Raw genomic sequence first — 19,960 nt, forward strand, 5'->3', positions numbered from 1 at the left:
TACTACACTCCCAAAATTACTCTCCACGTAATCTTGGCTTTAACTATGAATAAGGTTTTCTCAGGGTCACCTTAAAACCTGATACAGTTGTGATTTTACCTAGCTATCATAAACAAAACCCTCACTGAGATTTTCAGGCTATCTCAGACAAAACCTTCACTGAGATTTTCTGGCTATCTCAGAAAAACTAAAATAAGAATTGAAGGTATACTTATCTTCACTATAGAAGAAGTTATAGCCGAAGAACCATTTTTTTCTTTTGTTTGTAATGTCGAATGTTTAATGTTCAGTCATATAAAAAAGGTCCAGGGTTCTATCGATTTTAATTAAGTTTAAACTAATGACTACTGAAGTTAATTCTCTTAAATCTCAAAAAAGAAGAGTAGCAGTCACTCTCTTTAGAATCAGAATGACAGAATATGAGATTAAGGGAATTAAACAAAAGATATAAAAATAATTTATAAATAACGTTTAATAGCTTGCTAATAACAGGAGCTTCTTTCTCTCTTACAGAAGGATTTTGATAATAATAATTGATATTTTGGATTGAGAGAGAATGTCAATTTATAAGCAAAGAAGTCGAATCTTCGACTCGCCCGAGACAGTCTTCGACTAGCCCGAGCACCAGATTCTATTCAACAAATTTGTAGATTTGAGTGGGATAATATTTATCCAATCTTCGACTGGTCGAAGGCCTAATTTGACTAGTCAAAGAGCTCTGTTCGACTAGTCGAAGGTAGTTTTCGACTGGTCGAAGATCCCAAAATCATAACCATTTTAGTTATTGGACTTCGAGCTGAAATTCCTTGGGCTAGTCGAAAGTCATCCTTCGACTAGTCGAACCTAAAATTCGACTGGTTGAATTTGCAACAAAAAGTCCATTTTACTTCAATTTCAACTAGGACTGGCCAAAAGAATTTAGACTAGTCGACCCAAACCTTATGTTGGTCGAATTCCAAGCAATCACAAGTATAAAAACCCAATTTAATTCATTTTTGAAAGCACCTAAACCTAAGGTCTTTCTAGGGTTTTATATTACCTGAAATGTGTGAAATGACTGAACTTCTTTGACTTGAACTTGATTAGAGACTTCATCTTTTCTTTTGAGCTTGATCTTCTACTAGAACTTAGACCAGGCTTGAACTTTAATCTTGAACCATACTTGAAGATCACTTGACAAGTTATTTTCACTAAACTAAAATTGACTACAAAAGTGTGCTTTAAACATTATAGCACTTACAATCTCCCCCTTTGTCAATTTTGTTACAAAACACATAATATTACAAATATCAGAATAATGAAGCCTTGTACTCTTGTTGTAGAAGATTTTTGAAGATTTCAAAATATTACTACTCCCCCTCAATTAGTACTTCCCTGTATCATTTCATGACATAAAACATTCCATAGCATATAGCATTTCAATTAAACATGACATGCAGCAAATAAAATTCGTATGCATTCATGCATTCTCCAAGTAACTTCATACATTCTTCAAATACAAATAACATTCATTCTTCAAGCAACAACTAACTCTCCCCCTTTTTTATCACAAGTTGACAAAGGAAGAATCAGATAACTATCAAGTAAATTAGATAGTTAATGAAATAATTAGCAAATAAACTTGCTAAAAGAAGAAATAAGCATATGAAGAAGAAGTATATAGTAAGGAGATAATAGAAATCAGTATATGAAATTATAAATGTTAAGGAAATAACATTAAAGAGTTTGAGAGAGTTTAAAGAAATCATCCAAGCACAAAAGTAAAGATTAAGGTTACATCTCAATAAACACAAGTACTTATAAAAAGATAAATGATCTCAATCTGATCCAGATGATGAAGGAGCAGGCATAGACAGGTCAAGTTGATTCAAACTTTGGCCAATGGAAGTACTTCATGTACTTCATTGTAGATTTTTGGGTTTGAACCAAGTTTTCTTGTGAGACATGCAGTGCCTCAACCTTCTCCTCCAAAGATTTGAGACAATCATTTACCTGAGAAGGCTGATAATCGAGATCTTCTGGATCATCAGATTCATCCAATTCAGTGAAAATATCATCCATGGAAGTGTCTTCAGGTTGATTATCTTCCTCCTCTTATTCACTTTAACCAAGAAGAGGTTTCAGGTTCATCTTATTCAGGTTGGTATTATTAAAAGGAAGTTCTGATTTCGGTGCCTTAGATGATGGAATGGAGACATTACAATGTAAAGCGAGGCAAGTCATAAGATATGCAAACAGAATAAAACCATGTTTTGGATGCAAATGAAACTGAACAATGATGTAACAGATTAAAGAAGGAAGACAGACTTGAATACCCAACACAACAACATGAAGAACTCGAGCCATAAAGGGATTAAGTTCATACTTATTCCCTGATCTAGGATAAACATTGGAAGTAAAAATCCTATGTAAAACTTGATACTTTGGGAGTATTTGGTTAGCAGGGAGGGCATTACCCGACTTCCATTCGGCATTAAAGTGAAACAATTTACATGTTACCGTTTGCCTTTCAGTATGGGTCATTTTGTCAGTTAAATTAGCAATAGGAATGCCATCTTCCGTAACGATAATTTTAGTTAATGCCAAAATAGTGTAGTGATTAGCTGTGAAGGTCCCTTCAATGAATTCAATCGTGAATGTGAGATCTTCAAGGGAGACATCACATATGGAAGCATACATTATTTATGCAATGGAACGGTAAGTTGTTCCACCTCAACAAAAATGCATTCCCAACTAATTTTGGTAAGAATTAGAATAAGACCAAAGGACGTAATGTGATCAAGATTAACTGATCTCTTTATGATTATATCCCTTGTGCGAAAATCCCTAATGTACTCCGAATCTTCTTAGGTGACTGTTCACTCCCCAAGTATAGGGTTGTGATGTAGTAATAAACTTGGTGAGACCGAGGTCGAATCCCAAGGGACTGATACCTGTACGTTATCTGAAACTAAGTAGAACTAGAACTTAGACTAAGATGTAATCTAAATCAAATAGAATTTAAGGAATAATTATCTAAAACTTTAAACAATTCAGGGAAGGGAAACTAGGGATTCAGAGGATCCACTTGTAGAGATCAGGGAGATCTTATGCCTGCATCAAGAATTATAGAATTTAAACTGAACTTCCTTTGATATAGTTGTCAAGAAGTGAAAGGTATATGAATTAGAATGGATTCCATCACCAAACCATGCCCAGGAGACAAAGCAAACAACATAATTACATTAATTACCAACCAATCAACAATGCATGAAGGTTAGGAAGGGTACCGTCATCCGACCATACCCATGAGACGATGGCGAACAACAGGGCTTCCTGATGTCATAAACATAAAAAGGAGAAAGAAATACTTAAAGCCATTGCAAATCTATTGTAATTTCAGTCACAACAAACCATTAAAAACTAAAAGTATTCCCTTAATTTAACCGCAATCAAGGTAGTTCAATATAAATTAAATCAACGGCATAAGGTAAAGTCTCCCATCATGTTACAAGCTTCACCTCTTAGCCCTAGCTAAGAGGTTTAGCCGATCACAGGCATGATTAGGCTAAATTCGAAATAAAAATAAAAAGAAAAGAACAAGAGAGGAACCAGATATCTCTCTATCTGCTCACGTCCAGCCCTCCCTTCAATCCCTGTCTCTTTCCTGTGCTGCCACCTTCCAATCGGATCCCCCCTGGTTCACATCTCTCTCTTTCTTTAATAGCAGGAAGGCCGGTGGAAGGAAGTCATGGCTGGAGTCGATTCCTTACGCACAAGGGGCGGTGAAGCTTGCGCAGAAGTTCCGTACCCTCTCCTGACGTTCCTCTCTTTTGTAGAAAAACGGCAGCCGACCTGCCTATGCATCACCATTCACGATCGCCGTTCCTCTGATCAACTCCTTGTGGGGTTTTCTTTGATGGAGAGCCATCAGATGGACGGTTCGGATTGGCCACCCGATCCTCTCTAAGGATGCGCAACCACCCGAAAAATCTGGGTTTCTCCGGACTGCATAAACAGGGCCTGCGCACGCACAGCAGCTTGCGCAGGCTGACGGTGGGGTCCACATTCATTATAGGTTAGGAAATCCACACCGTCCATTGCACTTTACGAGGGATTTTGGTCGAGAATGCTAGTTTTTGATGTCTGCTATTGCGGCCCACTGATTCGTTGTTTCTGCCGTCCGTTGTCTGTTAAAGAGCTGCAAATCACCTCACCGCCTTCTTTTGGAATTCTTCCACCTAAGTTGTGATCAACGGGCCCCTTCAAGCCCGATGGACGGTCCCGATCTTCTTATTGGGTCATGATGATGACCCACAACCTCCGTTAAGACGGACGTGGGCCGTCCGTTGCGTAACAGAGCTCTTTCTCTGTTGTGATTGAGAAGGAGTCGGTCAGCGTGCGCTGACCGACTTGGTTGACTCGGTACATATCAATACACCTTCACAATGTGCACCTTCTTCACAAGTGGGGCCCATAGCACTGTCAGTGTGGAAATCTACACCGCCCATCTGCATTTTCTTGCCAATTCAAGGGTTGATCCCGAGGTTGAAGCATATCCAGGTATCAGGCGGGCCCCAAATCTTTGTTTTATGGTCTGATCGGCCCGTTGGCCCACTTATACCAGGATTCAATATCTGAAATTTGACGTGGACGGTTAATTTATGATCCTAAGACCATATATGAAGTTTCGAGCAGAATGAATGGTGGAACACTGTGATCTCACATTCTGGACCAATTTCGAGCCTCTGTAGTGTGACACATGTGATTTTCTTGAATCTTGGCTGTATAAAATCATCGATCTCGGTCCCCTAGAGTTTGTCCCTTGGCTTAATGATTCCTGAGCGTAAATCCATGATTTTATCATCCTTTTCCAGTCCAAGCTCGTACGTACACTCTGCATCACAAACACGATTAAATCAGCCATTAAACGGTATTATGCTTGTATGTCCAGGCAATAACTGGGTCTGATATGCAATATTCGACCCTCAACACAACCCCTAACCAGCATCTTGCTAGTCCCGAGCAAGGTATGCGAAAAATAAATTGAGAATTATAGGACAATTTCTATAACTCAAGTGATTTATGAAAAACAATTCAGATACTAGAATTCTAAGATTCATGAATGTTGGCATTACTTTCTCTCCTAGACTTAAGCACACGGTAACTTCATAATTAAGTTCAAAATATTAGTCCATCAATTAGAACAATTCTAAATATTGAATTCTATGGATGTATAGTCTAATCTCGACTTATCAACATTAAGATTCACCTCTCTATTTAACGATATCATTGGTAACCAATAAGAGAATTCACGATAACCAGAACTTACCTCACACATTATCTTTTTATTCTTTTACTTTTTGACTTTTTCCATTAAAAGTAACGCCAAGAAGGGGAATCAAATCCTCACCTATAGGGAACAACCTATGGTAAAGACTGTTCGCGCGACTCTTTTTCAAATATCATCCATGGGGAGTCGAATCCTTACCTATAGGGAGCAAACCTATGGTAAAGACTGATCGCCTAATCCATTCAATTTCCCAAGTTGGTTCCTTTCATGTTTAGTGATTACCTAATTAATCCTTTAATATCGAACTGAAACCTTAATGTGAAAGTGAGATGTGACATGTGAGATCATAACTCAATCAATGTTTACAACTTCTAATTTTGGATTAACAATTCAAACTTAACTACGAAATCCAACAGATGCTGAATCCAAGCGTCTTAAATTACCAACATCATGTATCTTGAAATTCCAAGTGCCTTAGATGGCCGTCAAAATCCCTTCGAAATCACAAGAAAGTCCAGAAAAATTAAAAATTTTCACAATGTTTTGCTCAAAATGTTTTGCTCAAGACCAAGAAAACACTGATATGTTTTGCTCAAGACCAAGAAAACACTGATTAGGAAACCTAATCTCCCACCCCAACCTAAAATCTACATTGTCCTCAATGTAAAAGAAATAAGCATGCAATGCACATGGGACAACGAAAATATAAGAGGAGTGAGGGAAAGATAGTACCTGGACGAAAGAATTAAGAGGCTTTCTAAAAAATATCAACGAAAAATGAGTTAGCACAAGAAAGAAATCAAAAAAAAAATAAAAAAATAAAAAAATAAAATTAAAAAAAAATAATAATAAATAAAAATAAAAAAATAAAAAAAAATAAAAATAAAATCACAAAAAGAAGGTCTTACCTACACCACTTTCGTAGGTACTCTCGATTGCATTTAGCGAATGCAACAAGCCTTTAAACCCCTAGGTTGCCCCTAGTGGACGAATTGTAGTCTCGTGAGGGTTTGTAGTAATGTTACCCACAAACATTGAACTACTAATGATAAAAACGAAATGAAATGAAGAGCTGGGTTGCCTCCCAGGAGCGCTAAGTTTACCGTCTTCAGCCAGACAAATAAAGCAACTACCCTAGTCTTATGAAAGCGATAAACCTACTTATACCTCCATCAGACTAGGAGATCAATCCTGGTAAACAGTAGCAGTCAGGGGCATGGACATGTCCTCTGAATCAAATTTCTCGACAAATGGTTTCAATCGATGTCCATTGACTTTAAACTCCTTGCCATTGTCGGGATCTCTTATCTCAATGGCCCCATGAGGAAAAACAGTAACAACAATGTAAGGGACGGCCCAACGAGATCGAAGCTTACCCGGAAAGAGATGTAATCGAGAATTGTACAAAAGGACCTTCTGACCAGGCGTGAATGATTTTCGCAAAATGTATTGGTCATGAAATGCTTTCATCTTGTCCTTGTAAATTCTCGAATTATCGTACGCATCATTCCGGATTTCCTCAAGTTCATTCAATTGAAGTTTGCATAGCGAGCCAGCGTTGTCCAGATTGAAATTAAGATTTTTGATCACCCAGTACGCTTTATGTTCTAGCTCCACAGGCAAGTGACAAGCTTTCCCATAGACAAGTCTAAAGGGAGACATTCCAATAGGGATTTCAAAGGCAGTACGGTATGCCCATAAGGCATCGGTCAATCGGATTGACCAATCTTTACGATCAGGACTAACCATTTTCTCCAAAATGTGTTTAATTTCCCTATTAGAAATCTCAGCTTGCCACTTGTCTGTGGGTGGTACGGGGTGCTCACCCTATGAGAGATACCGTATTTCTTCATTAAGCTCTCAAATGGTTTATTACAAAAGTGTGAGCCCCCATCACTAATGATGGCTCAAGGCGTTCCGAATCGAGAAAGGATGTTTTCTTTTAGGAATTTAATGACCGTGCGATGGTCATTAGTTCGACACGGAATCGCTTCGACCCATTTAGTGACATAATCCACGACGAGCAAAATATACAGATTTCCAAACGATTGAGAGAATGGTCTCATGAAATCGATGCCCCAGTAATCAAATGCTTCAATGATAAGGATGGGATTCAAAGGCATCATATTTCGACGGGATAATGCTCCTAATTTTTGACAACACTCACAAGCTTTGCAAAACTCATGAGTGTCCCTAAACATAGTGGGCCAGTAAAAGCCACACTGCAGAATCTTGGCCGTGGTCTTTTTAGCAGAAAAGTGACCACCACAGGCCTGTGAGTGACATAAGGAGATGACGCTCTGATGCTCATTGTCTGGTACACATCTCCTTAGGATTTGGTCTGGGCAATATTTAAATAAATAAGGATCATCCCAGAAAAAGTTGTGCACCTCGGTGAAGAATTTCTTCTTACCTTGCGCAGTCCACTGTGTCGGTATGGCACCTGTAGCAAGATAATTAGCAATATCAGTGAACCAAGGTGAATGGGAGACTCTGAACAGTTGTTCATCAGGGAACATGTCGTTGATATGGGTCATCTCAAGGGAATTAGAGGTATTAAGGCGAGAAAGGTGATCGGCCACTACGTTCTCTACTCCCTTTTTATCTTTAATTTTCAAATCAAGTTCTTGGAGTAGAAGGATCCATCGTATCAAACGGGGCTTAGAATCATTCTTAGAAAGAAGATACTTAAGTGCCGCATGATCTATGTAGATAATAATCTTAGATCCGATCAAGTAGGACCTAAATTTGTCCAAGGCGAACACTACAGCTAAGAGTTCCTTTTCCGTAGTTGAGTAGTTCACTTGGGCCGGATTTAAAGTCCTACTCGCGTAATGGATGATGTAGGGTCTCTTATCTTTTCTCTAGCTTAGAACCGCTCCAAGAGCATAATCAGAAGCGTCGCACATAAGCTCAAAAGGAAGGCTCCAGTCGGGTGGTTGCATGATAGGTGCAGTGGTTAACGTGCCCTTAAGCTTGGTGAAAGCTTCCTGGCATTGCTCAGTCCACTCGTACGGAGCATCCTTTTGAATAAGATTACATAAAGGACGAGAGAGGAGAATAAAGTCCTTTACGAATCGCCTATAAAATCTTGCGTGTCCTAAGAAGGATCGCACGTCTCTGATGTTCTTGGGTGGAGGTAGGTTAGAGATAAGATCGATTTTTTCCTAATCTACCTCGATTCCCTTGGACGAGATGATATGCCCAAGGACAATTCCCTTCTGAACCATGAAATGGCACTTCTCCCAATTAAGTACCAAGTTCTTTTCTTCACATCTTTTCAGCACACATTTAAGACTTTCTAAGCACTTGCTGAAAGATGGACCGTAAACAGAGAAATTGTACATGAAGACCTTTAGATATTACCCCACCATATCAGAAAAGATACTAAGCATACATCGCTGAAAGGTGGCAGGGGCATTACATAGTCCGAATGGCATCCTTTGGTAGGCAAAGGTGCCGTAGGGACATGTAAATGTGGTCTTTTCCTGGTCTTCAAGGGCTATCTCTATCTGGTTGTAGCCCGAATACCCGTCAAGGGAACTATAATATGAATGACCAGCTAACCTTTCCAGGATTTGATCAATGAATGGTAAAGGAAAATGGTCTTTCCTCGTGACGGTATTCAACTTCCTGTAGTCAATGCACATTCTCCAACCAGTAGTGACTCTAGTTGGCACGAGTTCATTATTAGCATTGGCTACGATGGTGATTCCGGACTTCTTAGGGACCACTTGAGTTGGACTCACCCATTGACTATCAGATATAGGGTATATGATACCCACGTCTAATAGTTTAAGAACCTCGACCTTAACCACTTCCTTCATGTTTGGATTTAATCTACGTTGTGGTTGCCGAGTGGTTTTTGTATTATCCTCAAGATATATGCGGTGAGTAGAAATCGAGGGATCAATTCCCTTGAGGTCCGCTATCGTCCATCCCAGGGCTCTTTTATGCTCAATGAGAGTAGATATGAGCATACTCTCCTGTTCTTTCTCTAGGTGGGCAGAGATCACCACCGGGTATGTCTCATCTTGACCTAAATAGGCATATTTCAAATCAGAGGGCAAAGGTTTTAGGTTAAGCTTCGGCGGCTTGAGGTTAGACGGTAGAGGCACTACATCGGTTTGTGGCAATTCTTCAAATTGTGGCCTCCACCGGTTAACTTTAAGTACCGGTGCAGTATCAAGCAAGGCGCACGTCTCCCTAATCATGTCATCATCAAAATCATGGGAGTGGGCCAGGCACATCTCTAGATGGTCGGAGGATAAGGTTAGAGGTGTCGTATCTTCCACGAAAGAGTCAATCATGTTAATGTCGTGGAAATCGTCATCATCCTCTAAGTTTCTGCCGTTATTAAAAAAGATGTTTGACTCCAATGTCATATTCCCAAAAGACATAGTCATGACACCATTCTTGCAATTGATAATTGCATTTGAAGTGGCAAAGAATGGGCGGCCAAGAATGACGGGGATCTGAGTGCTTATGTTATTGATTTGGTTTGGTGTCCAGGATGATAAAATCTACAGGGTAGTAAAATCTATCAACTTGGACCAACACATCCTCAATTATCCCTCTTGGTACACGAACAGAGCGATCAACAAGTTATAGTGTGGTTAGGGTGGGTTTTAATTCACCCAAACCTAACTGTTTGTATACCGAGTAGGGAATCAGATTGACGCTCGCTCCTAAGTCAAGAAGTGCATGATCAATTCGATGGTTCCCGATTACACATGATATGGTTGGGCTACCGGGATCTTTGAGTTTCTGTGGCACGTCTTGCTTTAGGATGACACTCACTTTCTCAGTCAAGAAAATTTTCTTTTGAATACTTTGCCATCTTTTGGTCATGCATAAGTCTTTCAGAAATTTGGCATATGAAGAAATCTGTTTCATGACATCAAGTAGAGGAATGTTGACTTTCACTTGTTTCAACACCTCTAGGATATCCTGAGAGTTAGAGAGAGTTTTTGGTGAAACCAACCATTGGGAGAACGGAGCAACTGACTTCTCTAGAAGTTCCGGTTCTAATTTTTATGGGGCATCACTAGATCCATTATTGTTGTCCTCTTCTGGTTCTTGAGGCTTTCGGGCCTAACCGGAAGAGTTTTATCAATGATCTTTCCACTCCTAAGAGTGGTGATGGATTTAGCGTGCCCCATCTGATTTGAAGAGCTGGGATCATTAATCTCGTATTGCGGTTTAGGATTGGGGAGAGGTTGTGCAGGAAGCATCCCCTTTTCTATAACCGTCATACGAGAATCTATCTTTTGCATAAAATCTGTAATTCCCCGCATTGCCTGAGCCAACTCTTGTATGAAATTTTGAACCGGTTCCTCTTGAGGTTTCACTTGATTTGGATTTTGATTGAAGAAACCTTGAGGGATAGCCGTTTGTCCATTCCTCCAACTAAAGTTTGGATGATTTTTTCAACCAGGATTGTACGTATTGGAGTTAGGTCCAGTAAAAGGTCTTTGATAGTTGTTTACGGCATTAGCTTGTTCATTCAACACTCCTCGAAAGGCGGGTATTGTAGGATAATTTTCAGTTGTATGAATGTTGCAATCACAGATGCCGCAAACAATTTCATTAACCTTATCCTTCTTTCCTTCCATGGCCTCAACTTTCCTTATGAGCGTAGTCACTTTACACTTGAGATCATCCTCTTCTTTCAAGAGATATAATCCAACTTTCTTCTTTAATTGAGTCGGCCTAGACGTGGTGTTCGACTTTGGGTAATAGTCCCATGATTGTGTTTTTTCAGCAAGACTATCGAGGTAATCCCATACCTCGTCAACATCTTTATTAATGAACTCTTCATTACACATTGTCTCGACCATTTAGCGCATAAAAGATGTCAATCCATCATAGAAAAAATTTGTAATGCACCACGTTTCAAATCCGTGTTGTGGGCATGAACTGACCAAATCTTTGAACCTTTCCCAACATTGGAAGAATGTTTCATCTTCCTTTTGGGCAAAGTTCATGATTGCTTTTCTGAGGGTAATCGTTTTATGATGTGGGAAGAATTTTTTTATGAATTCCCTCTGCATGTCGTTCCATGTGCCAATGGATCTAGGACGCAGTGAATGTAACCACGTCTTAGCTTTCTCTTTTAAGGAAAAAGGAAAGAGTTTCAGCCTGATTGTATCCTCAGATACATTAGGAAAACATAATGTAGCTATAATCTCATCGAACTCTTTCAAATGTAAATATGGACTCTCTGATTCAAGTCCATGGAATTTGGGAAGGAGTTGGATAACTCCTGGCTTGATGTCCATTTGTCCTGTGTTTTCAGGGAAAATCATGCATGAGGGCGTACTCACTCCTGCCGGTTGTAGATAATCTCATAAAGTACGAGGCGGGGGTGCCTGATGCACCTCATTCTCATCTTGAGTATCCTCCACCCTGGGTGGAAGTAGAGGAGGTTGGTCTTCAGCCATAACTTCAGTTAACTCAAGGGATTTCGAGCGGTGTCTAGTCCTGCGATGGATAGTTAACCCCTCAACCAATCCTCCTTCAGTCAAGAGACGTCGAGTGTTGTCACGGGCCCACTTGGGCATGAAACACTTGCAGCCCTCAATCAAATTCAAAGCCTAATCCTAAGAAAGGAAAAGAAAATCTAAAAAGAAAGAGAGGGAGAGTTGGAAAGAAATTACCAAATTGAAGCCCCTAAGTTAAGGACCTGTAAAAGAAAACAAACAAGTCAGTTCTAAAGAGAATGCCTAGAAAAAAATCTTTTGAAAGGAAGATAGAAGTAAACTAGTTTCTAAAAGAAGAAAGTCCTACACTAAAAAGTAAATTAAAAAGAGATATGAAAAATAGAAAGTAGAGAGAAAGAACTTACCGAATTAGAAATTTCTATCTTAAAGGCCTACACAATAGGAAAGTTAGTTTCTAAACAAAAATTCTATGAGTAGAAAATTAGGAAACAAAATTAGATTCTAAAAGAGTTAGAATTAGAAAGTTAATTTCTAAAAAGGGAAAGAAATAACCTAGTTTCTAAAAATAAAAGAGGAAAGTTTCTAAACATAAACTATTTCCTACAGATAGGAGGATACTAGAATTAGAAAATTTCTAAAATTTAAAACCTAATTTTAAAAGTAGAAAAAGTAGAGAAATTAGGAAGGAATTACCAATTTAGAAACTTATGTCAGGATCCTACAAAACAGGAAAACAAGTTAGTTCTAGAAATCAAAAAGTCTATAACTAAAGTTAGTCAAATTCTAATCTTAAATTAATTCTAAACCTAATTAATTTCAAAGAATCGCAACCGTCAGTCCCCGGCAACGGCGCTAAAAACTTGTTCACTCCCCAAGTATAGGGTTGTGATGTAGTAATAAACTCGGTGAGACCGAGGTCGAATCCCAAGGGACTGATACCTGTACGTTATCTGAAACTAAGTAGAACTAGAACTTAGACTAAGATGTAATCTAAATCAAATAATATTTAAGGAATAATTATCTAAAACTTTAAACAATTTAGGGAAGGGAAACTAGGGATTCAGAGGATCCACTTGTAGAGATCAGGGAGATCTTATGCCTGCATCAAGAATTATGGAATTTACACTGAACTTCCTTTGATATAGTTGTTAAGAAGTGAAAGGTATATGAATTAGAATGGATTCCATCACCAAACCATGCCCAGGAGACAAAGCAAACAACAGAATTACATTAATTACCAACCAATCAAGAATGCATGGAGGTTAGGAAGGGTACCGTCATCCGACCATGCCCATGAGACGATGGCGAACAACAGGGCTTCCTGACGTCATAAACATAAAGAGGAGAAAGAAATACTCAAAGCCATTGCAAATCTATTGTAATTTCAATCACAACAAACTATTAAAAACTAAAAGTATTCCTTTAATTTAACCACAATCAAGGTAGTTCAATATAAATTAAATCAACGGCATAAGGTAAAGTCTCCCATCATGTTACAAGCTTCACCTCTTAGCCCTAGCTAAGAGGTTTAGCAAGGCATGATTAGGCTAACTTCGAAATAAAAAGAAAAAGAAAAGAACAAGGGAGGAACCAGATATCTCTCCCTCTGCTCACGTGCAGCCACCCCTTCAATCCCTGTGTCTCTTTCTTGTGCTTCCACCTTCCCATCCGATCCCTTGGTTCACATCTCTCTCTTTCTTTAATAGCAGGAAAGCCGGTGGAAGGAAGTCATGGCTGGAGTCGATTCCTTACGCACAAGGGGCGGTGAAGCTTGCGCAGAACTTCCGCACCCTCTCCTGACGTTCCTGTCTTATGCAGAAAAACGACAACCGACCTGCCTATGCATCACCATTCATGATCGCTGTTCATCTGATCGACTCCTTGTGGGGTTTTCTTTAATGGAGAGCCATCAGATGGACGGTTCAGATTGGCCACCCGATCCTCTCTAAGGATGCGCAACCGCCCGAAAAATCTGGATTTCTCTGGACTGCATAAACAGGGCCTGCGCACGCACAGCAGCTTGCGCAGGCTGACGGTGGGGTCCACATTCATTATAGGTTAGGAAATCCACACCGTCCATTGTACTTTACGAGGGATTTTGGTCAGGAATGCTAGTTTTTGATGTCTGCTATTGCGGCCTACTGATTCATCGTTTCTGTCGTCCGTTGTCTGTTAAAGAGCTGCAAATCACCTCACCGCCTTCTTTTGGAATTCTTCCACCTAAGTTGTGATCTGCGGGCCCCTTCAAGCTTGATGGACGGTCCTGATCTTCTTATTGGGTCATGATGATGACCCACAACCTCCGTCAAGACGGACGTGGGCCGTCCGTTGCGTAACAGAGCTCTTTCTCTGTTATGATTGAGAAAGAGTCGGTCAGCGTGCGTTGACCGACTTGGTTGACTCGGTACGTATCAATACACCTTCACAATGTACACCTTCTTCACAGGTGGGGCCCATAGCACTGTCAGTGTGGAAATCTATACCACCCATCTGCATTTTCTTGCCAATTCAAGGGTTGATCCCGAGGTTGAAGCATATCCAGGTATTAGGCGGGCCCCAAGTCTTTGTTTTATGGTCTGATCGGCCCGTTGGCCCACTTATACCAGGATTCAATGTCTGAAATTTGACGTGTACGGTTAATTTATGATCCTAAGACCATATATGAAGTTTCGAGCAGAACGGATGGTGGAACACTGTGATCTCACATTCTGGACCAATTTCGAGCCTCTTTAGTGTGACACATGTGATTTTCTTGAATCTCGGCTATATAAAATCATCGATCTCGATCCCCAAAAGTCTATCCCTTAGCTTAATGATTCCTGAGCGTAAATCCATGATTTTATCATCCTTTTCCAGTCCAAGCTTGTACGTACACTCTGCATCACAAACACGATTAAATCAGCCATTAAACGGTATTATGCTTGTATGTCCGGGCAATAACTGGGTCTGATATGCAATATTCAACCCTCAACAGTGACCCGAAGGGTTCTCACACCTAGTGGAGTCGATCTAGTTAATGAACTACCACGGCTCTTGCGTGATGCCATTTTCTTTGATTAAGACTCCGTTATGATTAGCACAAGAAAGAAATCAAAGAGAATCAAAGGAATAAAGCTCGATCAGATTTTGAGCAAAACCCACCTCAAAGAGGGTCTCAAATAAAAAATACAACCCAAAAATGAGATTTGCTAGCAAAGATATACCCAATACTAGAAGAAAATTGAAGAAGAAACACTTACAACCAAAATTAGGTGATGGGTTAGTCGAGTGAGGCACCGGCTAGTCGAGGAAGATGAAGAAAAATGAAATATAAAAAGCAATTTTTCCCCTTCTGAAGTGAAATCGCGTGATCTTCAGCTGGTCGAGTATGTAATCAATTGGTCGAGTATATACTCCGACTGGTCGAAGATTCACAAAATTTGATTTTTTTTAAAAAAATTATTATCAATTTATACATTTAATCAAAATAAACATAAAACAAAAAAATGCATAAACAAGATAATTAATTAATTAATAATACACAAACCAATATCCTGCTTTAAATTAGAAAATTGATTTTTGCAAAGCGGTTTGGTTAGTATGTCTGTAAGTTGCTTCTCAGTTTGAATGTACTCAAGCACGATAAACTTGTCTTCAACTAATTCTTGAGTATAATGGTATTGAATATCGATATGTTTTCTACGAGAATGTTGGATTGGATTTTTTGAAATATTGATTGCGCTCGAATTATTGTAGTATAGTATCATTGTATATTACGCAATTTCATAATCAGCTAGCATTCTTTTCATACAAATTAGCTGAGTGCAAGCATTTTCAATTGTAATGTATTTAGCTTCAACTACCAAGAGAGATACTGAATTTTATTTCTTACTTAGCCAAGATATTAAACAGTTCCCTACGTAAAAACATCCATCATTGATAGATGTTCTATCGTCAATATTTCATGCCCAGTCTGCATCAGTATATCTGACAATTTGTATAGAAGTATCATGCGGATACCAAAGTCCTAAGTTAGTAGAACTTGAGACATCTAATTATCCATTTAACAGCAATTAAATGTGATTCCTTAGGATTAGATTGATATCTAGCACATATTCCAACACTAAAAGAAATATCAAGTCTACTATTTGTTAATTGTAGAAGACTACCAATCATACTTTGATATAGACAGGAGTTTACACTTTTATCTAATTCATCCTTTGAGAGTTTAAGAGCTGTACTCATTGGAGTATCAAACTTTTTTCCATTCTCAAACCCAAACCTCTTTACAAAGTTCAAGGCATATTTGGTCTGTGAGATGAATATACCATCTTTAAGTTGTTTAACTTGTAATCTAAGGAAATAGTTTAGTTCGCCAACAATACTCATTTCAAACTTGGATTTCATTGGATCTGCAAACTCAATAGATAAGTTAGTGCATGTAGATCCATAAATGATATCGTCAACATAAATCTGAACTATCAATATATGATCATTATATTTCTTGACGAATAAGGTTTTTATCAACACTGCTCATAATAAAATTATGACTAAGTAAAAATTTCGTTAGTTTTTCATACCATGCCCTGGGAGCTTGTTTCAAACCATAAATTGTCTTTTTAAGATGGTACACATGATTTGGAAGTTTGGGGTCCTCAAAACCCTTCCGTTGTTCAACATATACTTCTTCATGTGAATCACCACTTAAAAACCCACTTTTGATATCCATTTGATAAAATTAAAATTTTTTATAATATGCAATCAAAATAAATAATCTTATGGATTCAAGGCGTGTAACCGGTGCAAAGGTTTCATCATAATCAATATCTTTTATTTGAGTGTACCCTTGTACAACCAGTCGTGCCTTATTTCTGATTATATTACCCATATTTCATTAGTTTTATTCTTAAAAATCTATTTGGTTCCAATTACATGTTTATCAGTTGGTCTAGAAACCAAGTACCATACATCATTTCTAACAAATTGATTTAATTCTTCTTGCATGGCAATTATCCAACTTTCATCAGCAAGTGCTTCATTTATATTGGCCGGTTCAGTTTGGGAAGTGAAGCAGACATAATTACATATATTTTATAATTGTCTTCTTGTCTGAACACCAGTACAAGGGATACCAAGTAGTTAATTAGTCGGATGGTCTTTAACTAATCTTATTTCAGTATTCATTGATTTAGATGAAGAGTCAGGTATATCAATCATATTGACTTTATCATCATCTTTATTTGGAGTAGGTGTGATTTATTAATTGTTTATCACAACATTTATAGATTCTTGAATCACTCCAGTTCTTTTGTTAAGAACTGGTATGTTTGACTGTTGAGAGCATATCCTAAGAATATTCCCTCATCACTCTTAGCTTCGAATTTTTTCAAATTTTCTTGGTCGCGTAATATAAAGCATTTACTTCCAAAATTTTGAAAATATTTAACTGAGGGCTTCATATTTAACCATAATTCATAAGTTATTTTGTTTTTAGTTTTTCTAATGTAAACACGATTTATAATATAACATGCAGTACTAACAACTTCTTTCAACAACTCCATTTTGTTGAGGTGTTTTAGGAGCAGAGAATTCATGCGATATACCATAATCATTGCAGTACTTCTCAAAATTGCTATTCTCAAATTCAGTACCATGATCACTTCTAATTTTGATCACAAATATCTATTTTTAAGTCTGTATATGCTTTAAAAATTTTCTAACTTCATCAAGAGTATTTGATTTCTCTCTTAAAAATGCTACCCATGTATATCTGGTGCAATTATCAACAATGAACAGAAAATACTTCTTTCCACCTCTACTCTCCATTCTAGTTGGTCCTATTAAATCCATGTGGAGTAGTTCTAGAGGTTTAGCCGTGGTTTAGGAGTTCACTTTCTTGTGACTACTCTTGATCTATTTGCCTATTTGACCTGCACCACGGACTTTTCTCTATCTCTTTCAGCTTGACTAAGCCACGTAAGCGATCTCTTTTGCTCAATTTATACAGATCTCTATAATTCACATGTCCAAGACGTTTATGCCATAGTTCAGTCTCGTCTGTTTGGACCATGTAACATGAATGATTTAATGAGCAAGAGTTATCAATTATATAATAATTCACAGATGTCTTGGGACCATTTAGTATTACACTACCCTTCTCATTCATAACTCACGTCCGTGATCAGAAAATTTCACACTATGCTTATTATCACAGATCTGAGATATGCTCAAAAGATTATGTTTTAATCCTTCAACATAAAGCACATTTTCAAAGAGAGGTAGGTTAGGAAGTTGTACATTACCTTGACCTATTATTTTGCAATTACTTCCATCTCCGAAAGTGACTGAGCCGCCATTTATGTAAGACCTGTGTTCTAGTCCGTACCGTTCCATTAGCTTCAGCGATCCTTCCGGTCGAATTTCGACAACCTTCGCACCGTATCCGATGTTTGCGAGCGATCCTAAGCCGAGTCCCGCTTACCGACGTCGGCTCGATCCAAAACTTATATCATAGCGACCGCGTCGTCACCGCGGTTCCAACTCCGCGACTCGCGCACCGAACCGATACCCAGGTTAGAAGAAGTCGATCTGCGTTTATTCCAAAGAAACGCCGCGCGTTACAAATCTCGAGAAAATCTCTACAACAAGTCCCATCAATCAACCATAAATGCATCCCTTACCCCAAGTACAACCACCCCACTCCTCCTTTTCCCATAAGTCAAACCTCTCTCTCCCTCACCATCCCTCTTTTACCCATTTTTTCAAACCAACCCATACTTCATTAATTACACCCATCACACCTCACCCATCCATATCACTCCCATTATCTCTCTCTCTCTCTCTCATTTCTCAAAATCTCCCAAGCAACTCAAGCCTCACACGTCCAAGCCTCTCCAACTCTTCTCAAAAGCCAAGTGTGGCTCACCCTCTCATCTCTCATCCACACCATCAATCTTCCATCAACCTCCATAAAAAGGCAAGCTAAGGAGCATTGGAGTCTAACGGACCAAGAAGAAGGAAGATAAGGTGGGTGATCTTTGAGTTTTCACCATTGATTTCCTAATTTGGGGGGTCCACTTGTTGGTGGGACCCATTTTGATGTATCTGATTAAACCAAGAGGGGCCCATAGTGGCGGGGTCCCTCTACTCTACCGATCTCTCTCTATTGTTCTCTTTCTCTCTCTCTCTCTCTCTTTCTTTGTGATGGTGTGGATCCCACCAATATGTGTTATCTCTACCCCGTCTATCTACATCAGTCGGTGTGGCCCACCCTATTGTAGGTGATGATCCACACCATCTATTGTTTGGATGGGCCCAATACATCCTTCTTTCTATATGTTATATTTTATGTAATATATATAATATATATAATATAATATGTATTGTATATATATAATATAAGATATATATTATATGTATATATGTTGGTGGGCCACGTCCATGTGGGACCCACCACAATGATGTGTTTATGGATGTCGTCCAGCGTCCCTGGACGCTGGACGTTGGCGAACAGGGAAGTGTAAACTGACATGGGAGTGTACTACCGTGCTAGCCAAAGAGAAGGGAGAGGTGGACCACTCATGCAGGCCCCACCTTGATGTTTTTATACAATCCAAGCCGACCATCCTATTTCCCAAATCATTTTAGGCGTTGAGCCGAAAAATGATCTCAATTCAAATTTATGGTGAGCCATAGCATAACAAACAAGTTTCCTACCATTGAAATATACTCTGATGTTGCTGTACATCAAAAAACCATTCAATATTGGTCTCAATAAGCTTGTATCGAGCCGAAAAGGCCAATGACTAGTGTGGATCTTGCTGATGCGGGCCTCGCCTGTGAAAAACCGCAGAAAAAAGAATTTTTTTTTTTTAAAAACAAAACAGCAGCAGCAACTGCTGCCACTGATAGAAGGCGCAGGCAGCGCCTGCGCTAGCTGCCTGACGGACGGACCGGCTGGGCCTCACGGCTCCAGCTGTGGGCCCCACGTGATGCGTTTCGAGCATCAACACCTTGCATTTGATGGGTCCCCTTTGTCCACGGGATGTCCCCAAAAATCAGCCATTAACAAAAACCAGGTGGGCCACACCATTTAAAATCATGTGAACACATGCCAAAACATATAAAATCACTTGGTGGGGGCCTACCTGGGTTTTGGATGTTGCTGAAACTTAATTTGGACCGTCAGCCAGGTGGGACTCACATAATGGGTGGGCTAGATTTGTGAACCACGTTTCGGTGGGCCCCACGCTCACCCCCAGGTCCA

At 39.1% G+C, this 19,960-nt stretch overlaps 1 non-coding gene across 1 annotated transcript; it reads left to right on the forward strand.

The window, feature by feature from the left end:
* The first annotated feature begins 11,170 nt into the window (after positions 1 to 11,170).
* LOC131229916 (small nucleolar RNA R71) lies at positions 11,171 to 11,277 on the forward strand. Its single transcript, XR_009163653.1, has one exon. It is a non-coding gene; the product is annotated as a small nucleolar RNA R71 (small nucleolar RNA).
* The last annotated feature ends 8,683 nt before the right edge of the window (positions 11,278 to 19,960 follow it).

This window comes from Magnolia sinica, chromosome 16 (assembly GCF_029962835.1).
Source record: "Magnolia sinica isolate HGM2019 chromosome 16, MsV1, whole genome shotgun sequence".
Taxonomy (NCBI): Eukaryota; Viridiplantae; Streptophyta; class Magnoliopsida; order Magnoliales; family Magnoliaceae; genus Magnolia; species Magnolia sinica.